The 10,848-nt window shown below is 35.2% G+C and overlaps 1 protein-coding gene across 1 annotated transcript in view; it reads right to left on the reverse strand.

The window, feature by feature from the left end:
* Positions 1–10,848, reverse strand: part of LOC122796782 (macrophage mannose receptor 1-like) — a 2,734,532-nt gene that overhangs the window by 1,978,089 nt on the left and 745,595 nt on the right. The gene's annotated exons all lie outside the window — the stretch shown is intronic.

The following is a 10,848-nucleotide window of genomic DNA, read 5'->3' on the forward strand; positions in this document are numbered from 1 at the left end:
AACAAATGTTAAATAAAAATAAATAAATAAAATAGGTAATATAGTGTTCTCTTCAGAGTAAAACAAAAAGATAACAATTTCAAAACATATATAATATAGGTGTGATTTGAGTTATGTCTACCTGCCTTTTATAAAACTGATGTTTTTATTCTTTGCATGTATTATTGAGGCAAAAAATATCATGAAAATTTGACTTTTAAAATTAAAATTAAATATGCAGCTGCTCATTTGTCATTGAAGATAGATAACTTGGTTAATGATGTTTTATATACGATTATTCCAGCAACATTCCCAAAAAGTTGTTGGACAAATGTTGAATCATTTCAGAAATGCAAACGTTTAACACATGAAGAGCAAAAATTGATAAAATCAGCTAGTATCCTGACACAGAACTTCAGTAGTTAAGAGATAAGGCAGGCATCCTTTGATCTTAGAAACCTTCTTCTACAATATCAAATAACTGAGTATTTTCCAGCAATTATGGCTGTAAATGATTGTCATACCAAATATGATGCTAATTTTAATCTACTGTTTAAGATGTAACCATGTTAACTCATGTGAGGAGGTATAACAATGTTTATATATCGTTTTGTATGTTCCAAACTCTGCGGCCTGAAAGTATGCTCTTTCTAGCTTGTGGTGATATGACCTGGTAAGATTCATGTTTTTAATCCAAATGTTGGTGGAATTTTTTTGCTTCTATAAATGCCTCCAAGTAAGTATTATCATTCCAACAAGATGAGGATAAAATTTCAAAGCTTCAACCTGATAAAAAATAAATATCTGTTTGTGGGTGACAACTTCTAAGTACCACCAATTTATACATAACTACATGGTTGAACAATTTCATAGAAAAGTAAAATATCAAAAAAGCATGAATCACTGCCATAACTGTAGTAGAATGACTGCAAATAATGATTTTTATGGGAAGGAGGACATAACAAGTTGCAGTTTGCAATGACTTGTAACATCAGTCACTTCACTCATCCAATTGTAATGAAGCCAGATGTTTTAACAGTCTGTAAATATGCGGATTGAATTTTTGGTTGGAGTCTAATAGTATTTCTGTGTACCTGAGATTTATTACCTGGTCTATCATAATGCTAACCTGTGACTTTATCTTTAGCCTGTAAGTTTGTTAGGCTTATTGTTTTCTACACATAAACAGTATTTCTTGTTTTGGCTTTAATAAGAGACTAGATGATCACTGGACAGGATTCTCAAATGCAATTTTGATTTGATAACAGTGAAAGAATAAGTTGAGTAGGTCATTTCTGCATCATCTGCATACTGAATTAACTTAATGTTTCCATGGAAACATTACCTGTTACTGATGAATATGCAGACCGAACACAGAGTAGTAATGCTATGTGAATGTGTTGCTCGGATGCCATTCAGGTTTCTGAGATTAGGAGGTTGTTGCAAAGCCATTGTACAGTGCAGTTACTGAGATCTAGTTGAGATGGGTTTGTGATTAACAAATACAAATCTTTGGGGATCAGTACCCTTATGATGTCAAGAAATATTATATAATATATCTTCTCTTCACACATTCAGTTCCTACTACGTTATTTTATGACAATATCAAAATTTTTAACACTTTATGCAAAATACTTGCTAGATTTTGTTAAAAAAAAGTTTGAGATGGGTCATGAGTTCTCTGTAAGCAACTTTTATTAGTATGTTTAAAAATGGTGCTAGTATTGCTACAACCTGGCACTTAATTGAAAAGATGGAATTGTCACTTATATTTCCCACTATAACTATAGGTTTTTTCTATATAACGGAATGGAGTCCACTGGCAAGTATATACCAACACAGAATGGTAAAAACAATCCTTTATTAGAATAAAAACAATTATCAGTATTCACCAACGTAAAATAATAAACGCTTTCATCTCCAATTATACAATTCAGGAGACTTTATCAAACAAGAACTGAACATTAAAATAGAGTTCAAATACTAAAAACACTGAAAATCTCCCTCCCAAATGACATCACTTCCTGGCAGAGCACAAAGTTCTAATTAAGGAAACAGTGTATCTTCCTGGCAAAGCACAAAGTTCTAATTAAAGAAACACTGTATCTAAAAAGAACATTGAGCTGAAAACCATATACAAGTGCAAATTGCATGCATAAAATAGTAATAAATAATAAATAAATAACTAATATATATTGGCAGTACTCTAATAAATATAACAACAATAATTGTTCATGTGCAATCACGCAACTGCCAACAAAAGATAAACAACTGCACAATAAACATGGAATCCTAAATTAGGTTCCATATAACAAAGTACTGGCAGCTTTGTAAAAACACGCCCTAAACTCTTATATGACAGAATTTAGCAACTGTCATAAAAATGTGCAACATATGGTTTAAATGCTCATATTACATAGGTTAAAACTGTTTTTTTTAAAATATATAGTTTTAATACAGTGAGACAACTAAATGGGAAGAAATTCGAGCAATCAAAATGTATACTAGAACACCACCACCTTCTTCTATAGTCTAAGAAGCCGATGCTTAAATATGTAAACATAAAACTTATCTCATATAATACAACAATATGTAAACCTAATAAATACCAACTAAATAAATAACATAGTTAAAAAATAACTAAATAGTTAAAAGGTGTATTTCCATCAGTCTCTACCTAATGCTTTAATTTTTAGCAAACTACTAATGGAAATGTTATCATTTAAGCCTAGCAAACATGCAGCATTCAAGCGCAACTGCCAGGCTAGTTCCATTTTTTCTAAATAGTATGGCCAAGCACCTCCCCGAGTGGAATACACCATACTTTCCAGTATAAAATCATTTAAAATAGTGTTCTGGGTATATATTAATATGTTTGGCTAATGCATTATGGTCGTGGCCATCATGAATATCCCTAAGATGCTCACCTATTCTATTCTTCAACTTTCGTTCAGTTTTGCCAATGTAAAAACATGAGCAAAGTACACATAGGGCACAATAAACAATTATCTCCGTGTTACAAGAGAATTTACCACTGATCTAAATGTTCATTCCATTGACTTCTACATCTTCAGCTTCAAGTATATTGCTACAAAACTTGCGTCTTCCACATTTATACATATGTCCCCTACTTCGTTTTGGTGCATGATGTTCAAATATATTTTTCAAACAACAGCCTTTCCTATATACACAAATCGGACCTTTCCCAAGAATATTTACCATATCCTTGTCATTGCGTATGAATTCCCAGTTCTTATTTAATATATTTTTGATGTTATATGCATCCCTACTAAAAGTAGTTATAAAACTATTCTGATATGATTTATTAATTTCAGCCACCTTATTGTCAATAAGGTTTGCAGGACCTGAGTCAGGTAAAACTAATGACTCATTAGTACTAAATTCTATTCTCTCAACCTCTGTAATTTTCAGAATAGGGACAAAGTGACCTTTTTGTCTCCTATTAATAACTTCATTCATTATTTGATCAATTAGTTTCACTGGATATTTCCTTCTAATGAACATCTATTTAAGAATGTCACATTCCACTAAAAATGTATTCCATTCAGTAGTCATCCAGGCTGCACGCACAAACTGTCCCTTAATTACAGGCTACAGCCCATTTTTGGTGAAATGGATGACTACTACTAAAATGCAGAAAACTGTTTGAATATGTGTTCTTATGAAATATTTTAGCAACAAAACAATTTAATGCTTCATTCTTTGCTAACAAAATGTCTAAATAAGAAATTCTGTCATTACCTGTTGAGTGTGTAAATTTAAAAAATGTAGTGCCATTAATAAAAGTAATAAAAGCATCAATCAAATCCATTTGTCCATTCCACAAAATAAGTATATCGTCCAAATAATGAACATATGTTTTACAGAATGGATAATATTGGGATGGGAAAACAAAGCATTTCCCCCTCTCCATCATAATGATATTGGCATACAAGCCACCACATGCATATCCCATTGCGACACCTTCATTCTGTAAAAAGTACTCACTCTCAAACAAAATAAAATTGCTTCTTAATACAATATCCATCATTTGTTCATATAAGTTAATTTTGTCCTGACCAATGTGCTTTGTTTGCAGGTACTCACAAAACCACTGAAGTCCTGTTTCATGGGGAATAACACTATGCAAGCTGATAACATCTATAGTGATGGATGAATAGTCATTACTATATTCAATTTCATCCATTTTCTTTAAAAAATCCCATGAGTCAATACATATATTGGGTTTGTTCCATACTAGCTGGCTTAGGGCTTTATCAAGATACTTAGCTAGTGTAAATGTAATAGAGCCACAAACATCCACAATGGGCCTCATAGGTGGCTGATGGACATCTTTGTGGATTTTTAGGGCCTCAAAAATAGTTGGAATAATTGGGTATTCCACCGTTAAATAATGTAGTTCATTAATAGACATCAAACCATCAATGAACATATCCTGTATGAACCCTTTAACTCTCCTATATGCCTCATTCATTTCATTGAGGGAACTCTTAGTGTAAGTATCCATATTCAAGATATCCAACATTTTGTTATTGTAGTCAACTGTATACATAATAACTACCCCACCACCATTGTCTGATTTCATAATCCTCACACCATTATTCTCCATCAAAAAAGCAAGTTCAGATTCTTCCTCATCATTTAAGTTAGTATATACTTTGTTTAAACCAGACTTTCTATTCCTCACCCTGTTCATGTCCCGAATGTCCAGCTCACAAACCTTTTCAAACATTAACAATGTAAGGTGTAAGGGCAGGTTAAAAGTGCTGGAGATTGTGAATGGGTCTTTAAAACCCTTTGCATTATTAAACATAACATTAAGATTTAATTCACTAACATATTGCTTCAAGTCCATTAAAGTGTGGACTAAATTCATGGATTTATCTGGTACAAATGTAAAGCCCTTAGCAAAAATGTCACAAATAGTCACATTAAAGAATAAATCAGTATAATTATATACTTTGAAGTCTTTTTCAGAATTGAAGTGCAGTGTTAATGGCGGTAATATACTACCATTGCTGTTCTTCATGTTGTTTAAAACCGTTTCCTCAGATGGGGCAACATCTATTGCCCCCTCCGAGTGTTCCTGTTCTGACCCCTGTTCTCATACACCCCCCCCTTTGAAAGTTGCTGTACTGGCCTCTCTGCTGTTGTTGGGGTCTCTGTTGACTCATTAGATGCTCTGAGCGCCTCAATGGTGGATATTATTCTTTGTCTAAACAATGTTCTTCTTCAAAGGTGTCCATCTCTGTCACCTCATTGAAAGTTCGAACACCATTCCCTTGTTGTTTACCACTTCTTTTATGTTGCTGCCAAACTTGTGGGGGGGAGGGGTTAGGGTATGCTAAGTTGTCAGCATATTCCTGCTCATCCCTAGCCAACTTCTTCATCTTCCTCCTTTTAATAATAAGCATTTGTTCTTCTATGCTCCAGAAGATGTGACAATATTTAAATTTGTTGTTTGTAAAGGCAGGATTTTATCACTTCAGAACTCAAAGATTCAATCATTCTGTTATTATAGTCAATAACCATTTGCATATATTCAAACCCAAATCTATCAAATAGTCCTAACAAGTCTTTATGAAAACTGGAACCTGAAACCAATCCTGTAGGAAAACGTCACATCCTAAGGCCTTTTCATACAGTTCTCTGTTTAAGGCACTCTTTAAGAAAATGGTTATCCATTTGTATGTTTTTTATTTTTAAAAGGTACCGCTAGTTCATTAAGTTGATCCTGTAATGTCATACTAGTAACTTTTGTACTATTCGCTAATATGCAATCATTCTTTAACCACTCAGATAGCATGGGTGTTTTAAAAATCCCGCTACAGTTATCTGCACCAATATGCTCATCACCGTTTACCTCATTAGATCTAGTGTCCAGTTTTGGCAATGGTGTAGAGGCACTAAAAGCTATTGCCTGTCCTTCACCATTACCCGAGCCTTGCACTCCCATGTTATTCACCGAAGTAGAAGCACCTGGTGTCGGGTGTATAGTCATCTGAGAAAGAGTATTTTGCTCCAACCAATCCATACAGTTCATTAATTGTCAAATAAAAATAGACAAGTCACCAATTGATCCATTTGATTCTCCACTCATTTGTGGGTCACCTGTAGATACACTGCCAGACCCCGACTCCATACCAAACGACTAGTACGTGATGGAAAAGAAACCAACAAGTAAATCCAAAAAACGAAATGGAGTCCACTGGCAATTTTATACCAATGCAGAATGGTAAAAACAGTCCTTTATTAGAATAAAAACAATTATCAGTATTCACCAACGTAAAATAATAAGCACTTTCGTCTCCAATTATACAATTCAGGAGACTTTATCAAACAAGAACTGAACATTAAAATAGAGTTTAAATACTAAAAACACTGAAAATCTCCCTCCCAAATGACATAATTTCCTGGCAGAGCACAAAGTTCTAATTAAACAAACAGTGTCTCTTCCTGGCAAAGCACAAAGTTCTAATTAAAGAAAAAGTGTATCTAAAAAGAACATTGAGCTGAAAACCATATACAAGTGCAAATCGCATGCATAAAATAGTAATAAATAATAAATAAATAACTAATATATATTGACAGTATTCTAATAAATATAAACAACAATAATTGTTCATGTGCAATCACGCAACTGCCAACAAAAGATAAACAAATGCACAATAAACATGCAATCCTAAATTAGGTTCCATATAACAAAGTATTGGCAGCTTTGTAAAAACATGCCCTAAACTCTTATATGACAGAATTTAGCAACTGTCATAAAAATGTGCAACATATGGTTTAAATGCTCGTATTACATAGGTTAAAAGTGTTTTTTGAAAAAATGTATATATGTTTAATACAGTGAGACAACTAAATGGGAAGAAATTTGGGCAATCAAAATATATACTAGAACACCACCACCTTCTCCGATAGTCTTTTTAGATAAACTGCTACTTTAATTAGAACTTTGTGCTTTGCCAGGAAGATACTCTGTTTCTTTAATTAGAACTTTGTGCTCTGCCAGGAAGTGATGTCATTTCGGAGGGAGATTTTCAGTGTTTTTAGTATTTAAACTCTGTTGTAATGTTCAGTTCTTGTTTGATAAAGTCTCCTGAATTGTATAATTGGGGAAAAAAGCGCTTATTTTTTTATGTTGGTGAATACTGATAATTATTTTTTATTCTAATAAAGGACTGTTTTTAGCATTCTGTGTTGGTATATATTTGCCAGTAGACTCCATTCCGTTTTTTGGATTTACTTGTTGGTTTCTTTTCTATCACATACTAGTTTTTTTCTATATAGTCTTAGTACTGTGGCTTCAGTTACACTTCTCTTAATCAAGATGGCTGCATGTATGGCTTTGGTGCTGGCTGTCACATTGAGCCGTTTTGCATATTGTGTAATTGTGGGTATACTGTATCACAAATAAAGGAGTTTGTGTGTTAAATATTTAACTTCTTTTCTATCATTTTCTCATGTATTTGTAAAACAAATGTGGTTTGAAGATACCTATCAGTTTAAAGCAAACCAAGGAATCATTTGTCATTGTACTGGGAGTTCCTAATGGTTAGTTTATAAAGAAGTTTTGAAAGGTTTGTGTAGCTGTAGACAGAGGCTCATCTGGATTTGTTGTTTGGATTTTCCCTGGTGTTAACTGCTTTTTTACAAAATTCAGGGCTATTGACAATTAATGCCAGAAAGAGATGTTACTTCATGGCATGAATGGAATATTACTGATATATATGTTCACTGACTGTGCCAGTGCCAGCACACCATTACTGCATATAGTGTTCTGTGCCAATGCCAGCACGCCATTACTGCATATAGTGTTCTGTGCCAATGCCAGCACACCATTACTGCATATAGTGTTCTGTGCCAATGCCAGCAGGCCATTACTGCATATAGTGTTCTGTGCCAATGCCAGCACACCATTACTGCATATAGTGTTCTGTGCCAATGCCAGCAGGCCATTACTGCATATAGTGTTCTGTGCCAATGCCAGCACACCATTACTGCATATAGTGTTCTGTGCCAATGCCAGCAGGCCATTACTGCATATAGTGTTCTGTGCCAATGCCAGCACATCATTACTGCATATAGTGTTCTGTCAATGAATTGGATAATGTTTTCTTCATAATTTATTTATTATGTTAATGTTTTTTCAAGTATAGTATCACTTTGTGTGGACCTTTTGGAAATGAGTTACAGGAAGGTGAAATAGGTAAACACTAATATGCACAGTATGCTTGGTAAATGTAATATATATATATATATATATATATATATTCAACATCATTTCATGAAACATGGCTCATTAGATTTTCCTGCACCTCCTTTACTGCTAGACACAATCTATTTATTTCCTAGGATGGAATTTAGGTAAACATAAAAACATTCCTTAGCTTAATTTTATAGACGAAAAAAAAAAACTGTAAATATATATATGAAAAGATCCTGCATCACAACATGATTTTTTTTCCTCTAGCAAGTATTGTATAGTGCATGGTGGCTCTGTCAGCTGAATGGCCAGAAGAATGTTTGCATTGTTAAGTGCAGTGAAATTAAATAGAAATAAATATAATTCAACAGACAGAAATAATTAGAGGAAACAGACAGAGGCTCTGTGGACAAAGGAGAGACAGCTATGGCCACAATGAGAAAGACCTCATTATCTACTCATTAGCATGTTTTTGAAATGCACACTGGCACTGTCTTACTTGACAATGGCAGTGCTCTCCCTAGCAGTCCCTGCATGACATTGGCAAAGGTACTCCTTTACACTTACATACAACACCTTACCTACACACACAGACACACACACACACACACACACACACACACACACACACACACACACACACACACACACACACACACACACACAAACATGCACACACAGACACAGACATACACGCACACACAGACACATACACACACACACACACACACACACACACACACACACACACACACACACACACACACACACACACACACACACACACACACACACACACACACGCACACACACACATACAAACACATGCACATGCACACGCACACACAGACACACACACACGCACAGACACAGACACACATGCACACACAGACACAGACACACACGCACACACAGACACACACACAGACACCCACACTCACACACACACACACACACACACACACACACACACACACACACACACACACACACACATATATATACACACAGACACACATATACACACATACTCGCCACTCTTATGGATGCCCACATTAACATGCATCTCTGACAGGGCTGAGACCCTAGTGGGGGAAATCCTCAGCAGAAGGCCAATCTGCATATCAGAAAGGCTTAGTGGGATGGGGAAAACTGATGAGATGAGGCTTCCCCATCTTGCTGAGCCTTTCTGAATTGACTGCATATGCTTATATAGATTGCTGTGTCTGCATTCTCATATTTCAAATTTCAACTTATTCAGGGTAACCAAGGGGTTCCACCAATACTGTTCCTTGTCTGTGTCTACACCATTTGTAATATCATAGACAGGTCATCAAAGTGGAGCTAAATGTTATGGAACTTCCAGTTTAGATATCTGAAAGTTATATATTTGTTGGTTGCATATGATGCTGTCCTTTTAGCCACCAGTAACTCCAATATGCACCAGAGAGATTGCAAAGATGGTGGTTTGAAAATTAACATATCCATCTAAGGTATCATACTGCTTTCCCATCCTGCTTCAAGCAGGTCATGGGGAACAGCTGATTCACATGTAAGAGTTTAAGAATCCTGGGGTTTTGTTCACAAGTGAGGGTAGAGTGAATTGGGAGAGCGAGCAGAACATGGCCATTCTGCATGTGTTGTACCAGAGCGTAATGGAGAAGCAGGAGCTGAGCCTTAGGAAGAAGCTCTCTAGCTACTTACCAATCTATGCTCAGATCCTTGCTCATGTCATGAGCTTTGGGTACTGTCACAGATATAGGCAGCAAAAACGGGGTTCCTTTGTGAGGTAGCTTCTCTGATGCACACTGACAGAGTGAGGAGCTCAGAGAAGAGTCACTACTTCTCCATGTAGAGCAGACTGAGTTAAGATGTCTTGGTACCAGGATATGATGCCATCTGCACACAATACCACCCCTCCCCCTGGGGTAGCTCAGCAGATAAAGCTTTGTCACCCCTCTCCATCTCAGAGCCATCTCCAACAGATTGCTGAGCTGTTGATCAAATGCAGTATTACAAGAGTAGTAGTCAGGAATATATCCTTCTATGGCAGGGGAAGATGGTTATGGAAATGTTTAAATGTTTACAATAGTGACTTTGAGGGATCCTGTGCTTTATATCAAAAGATGTCCAAGAATTACTTTAGGAATGAATAAGTACATTGATTGTAGTATTCTAGGCAGTTTGATTATCAGACTTGAAAAATAATGACTTATTTTAGGAGTACAGAAATATTACTAAGCAAGTGATTGTGATAACCATAAGATGTCTATCCATATAAAGCATCCCTCTGACTTTCATCAACAAATATCAAACAACAAGTCAGAATGCCATAAAGTATTTAGCAAATTACCTTTGCAAGCTTCCCATTGATATGTTAAGATAATGTAAAATGCAGAAAATAATGAAACCTTACCAAATCATGTTTTCAAACCGTGGCATATTCTACTCATTTCCAAATTAACTATAAATTGCCAACGTTTGTAAGATAAAACACCATTTGCTAGACATTATAACCATACATCTTTTTTTACCCAAGAAATTAATTTTTCTCAAGAGTGCATTGAGATGGATAGCTTTATATGACTTCCATTTACAATATTTAGTAAGAGACTATTTACTTATAGAGCCATTTAATT

This window comes from Protopterus annectens, chromosome 3.part0, assembly GCF_019279795.1.
Source record: "Protopterus annectens isolate FY-2018-M chromosome 3.part0, PAN1.0, whole genome shotgun sequence".
In the NCBI taxonomy this organism is placed as follows: domain Eukaryota; kingdom Metazoa; phylum Chordata; order Ceratodontiformes; family Protopteridae; genus Protopterus; species Protopterus annectens.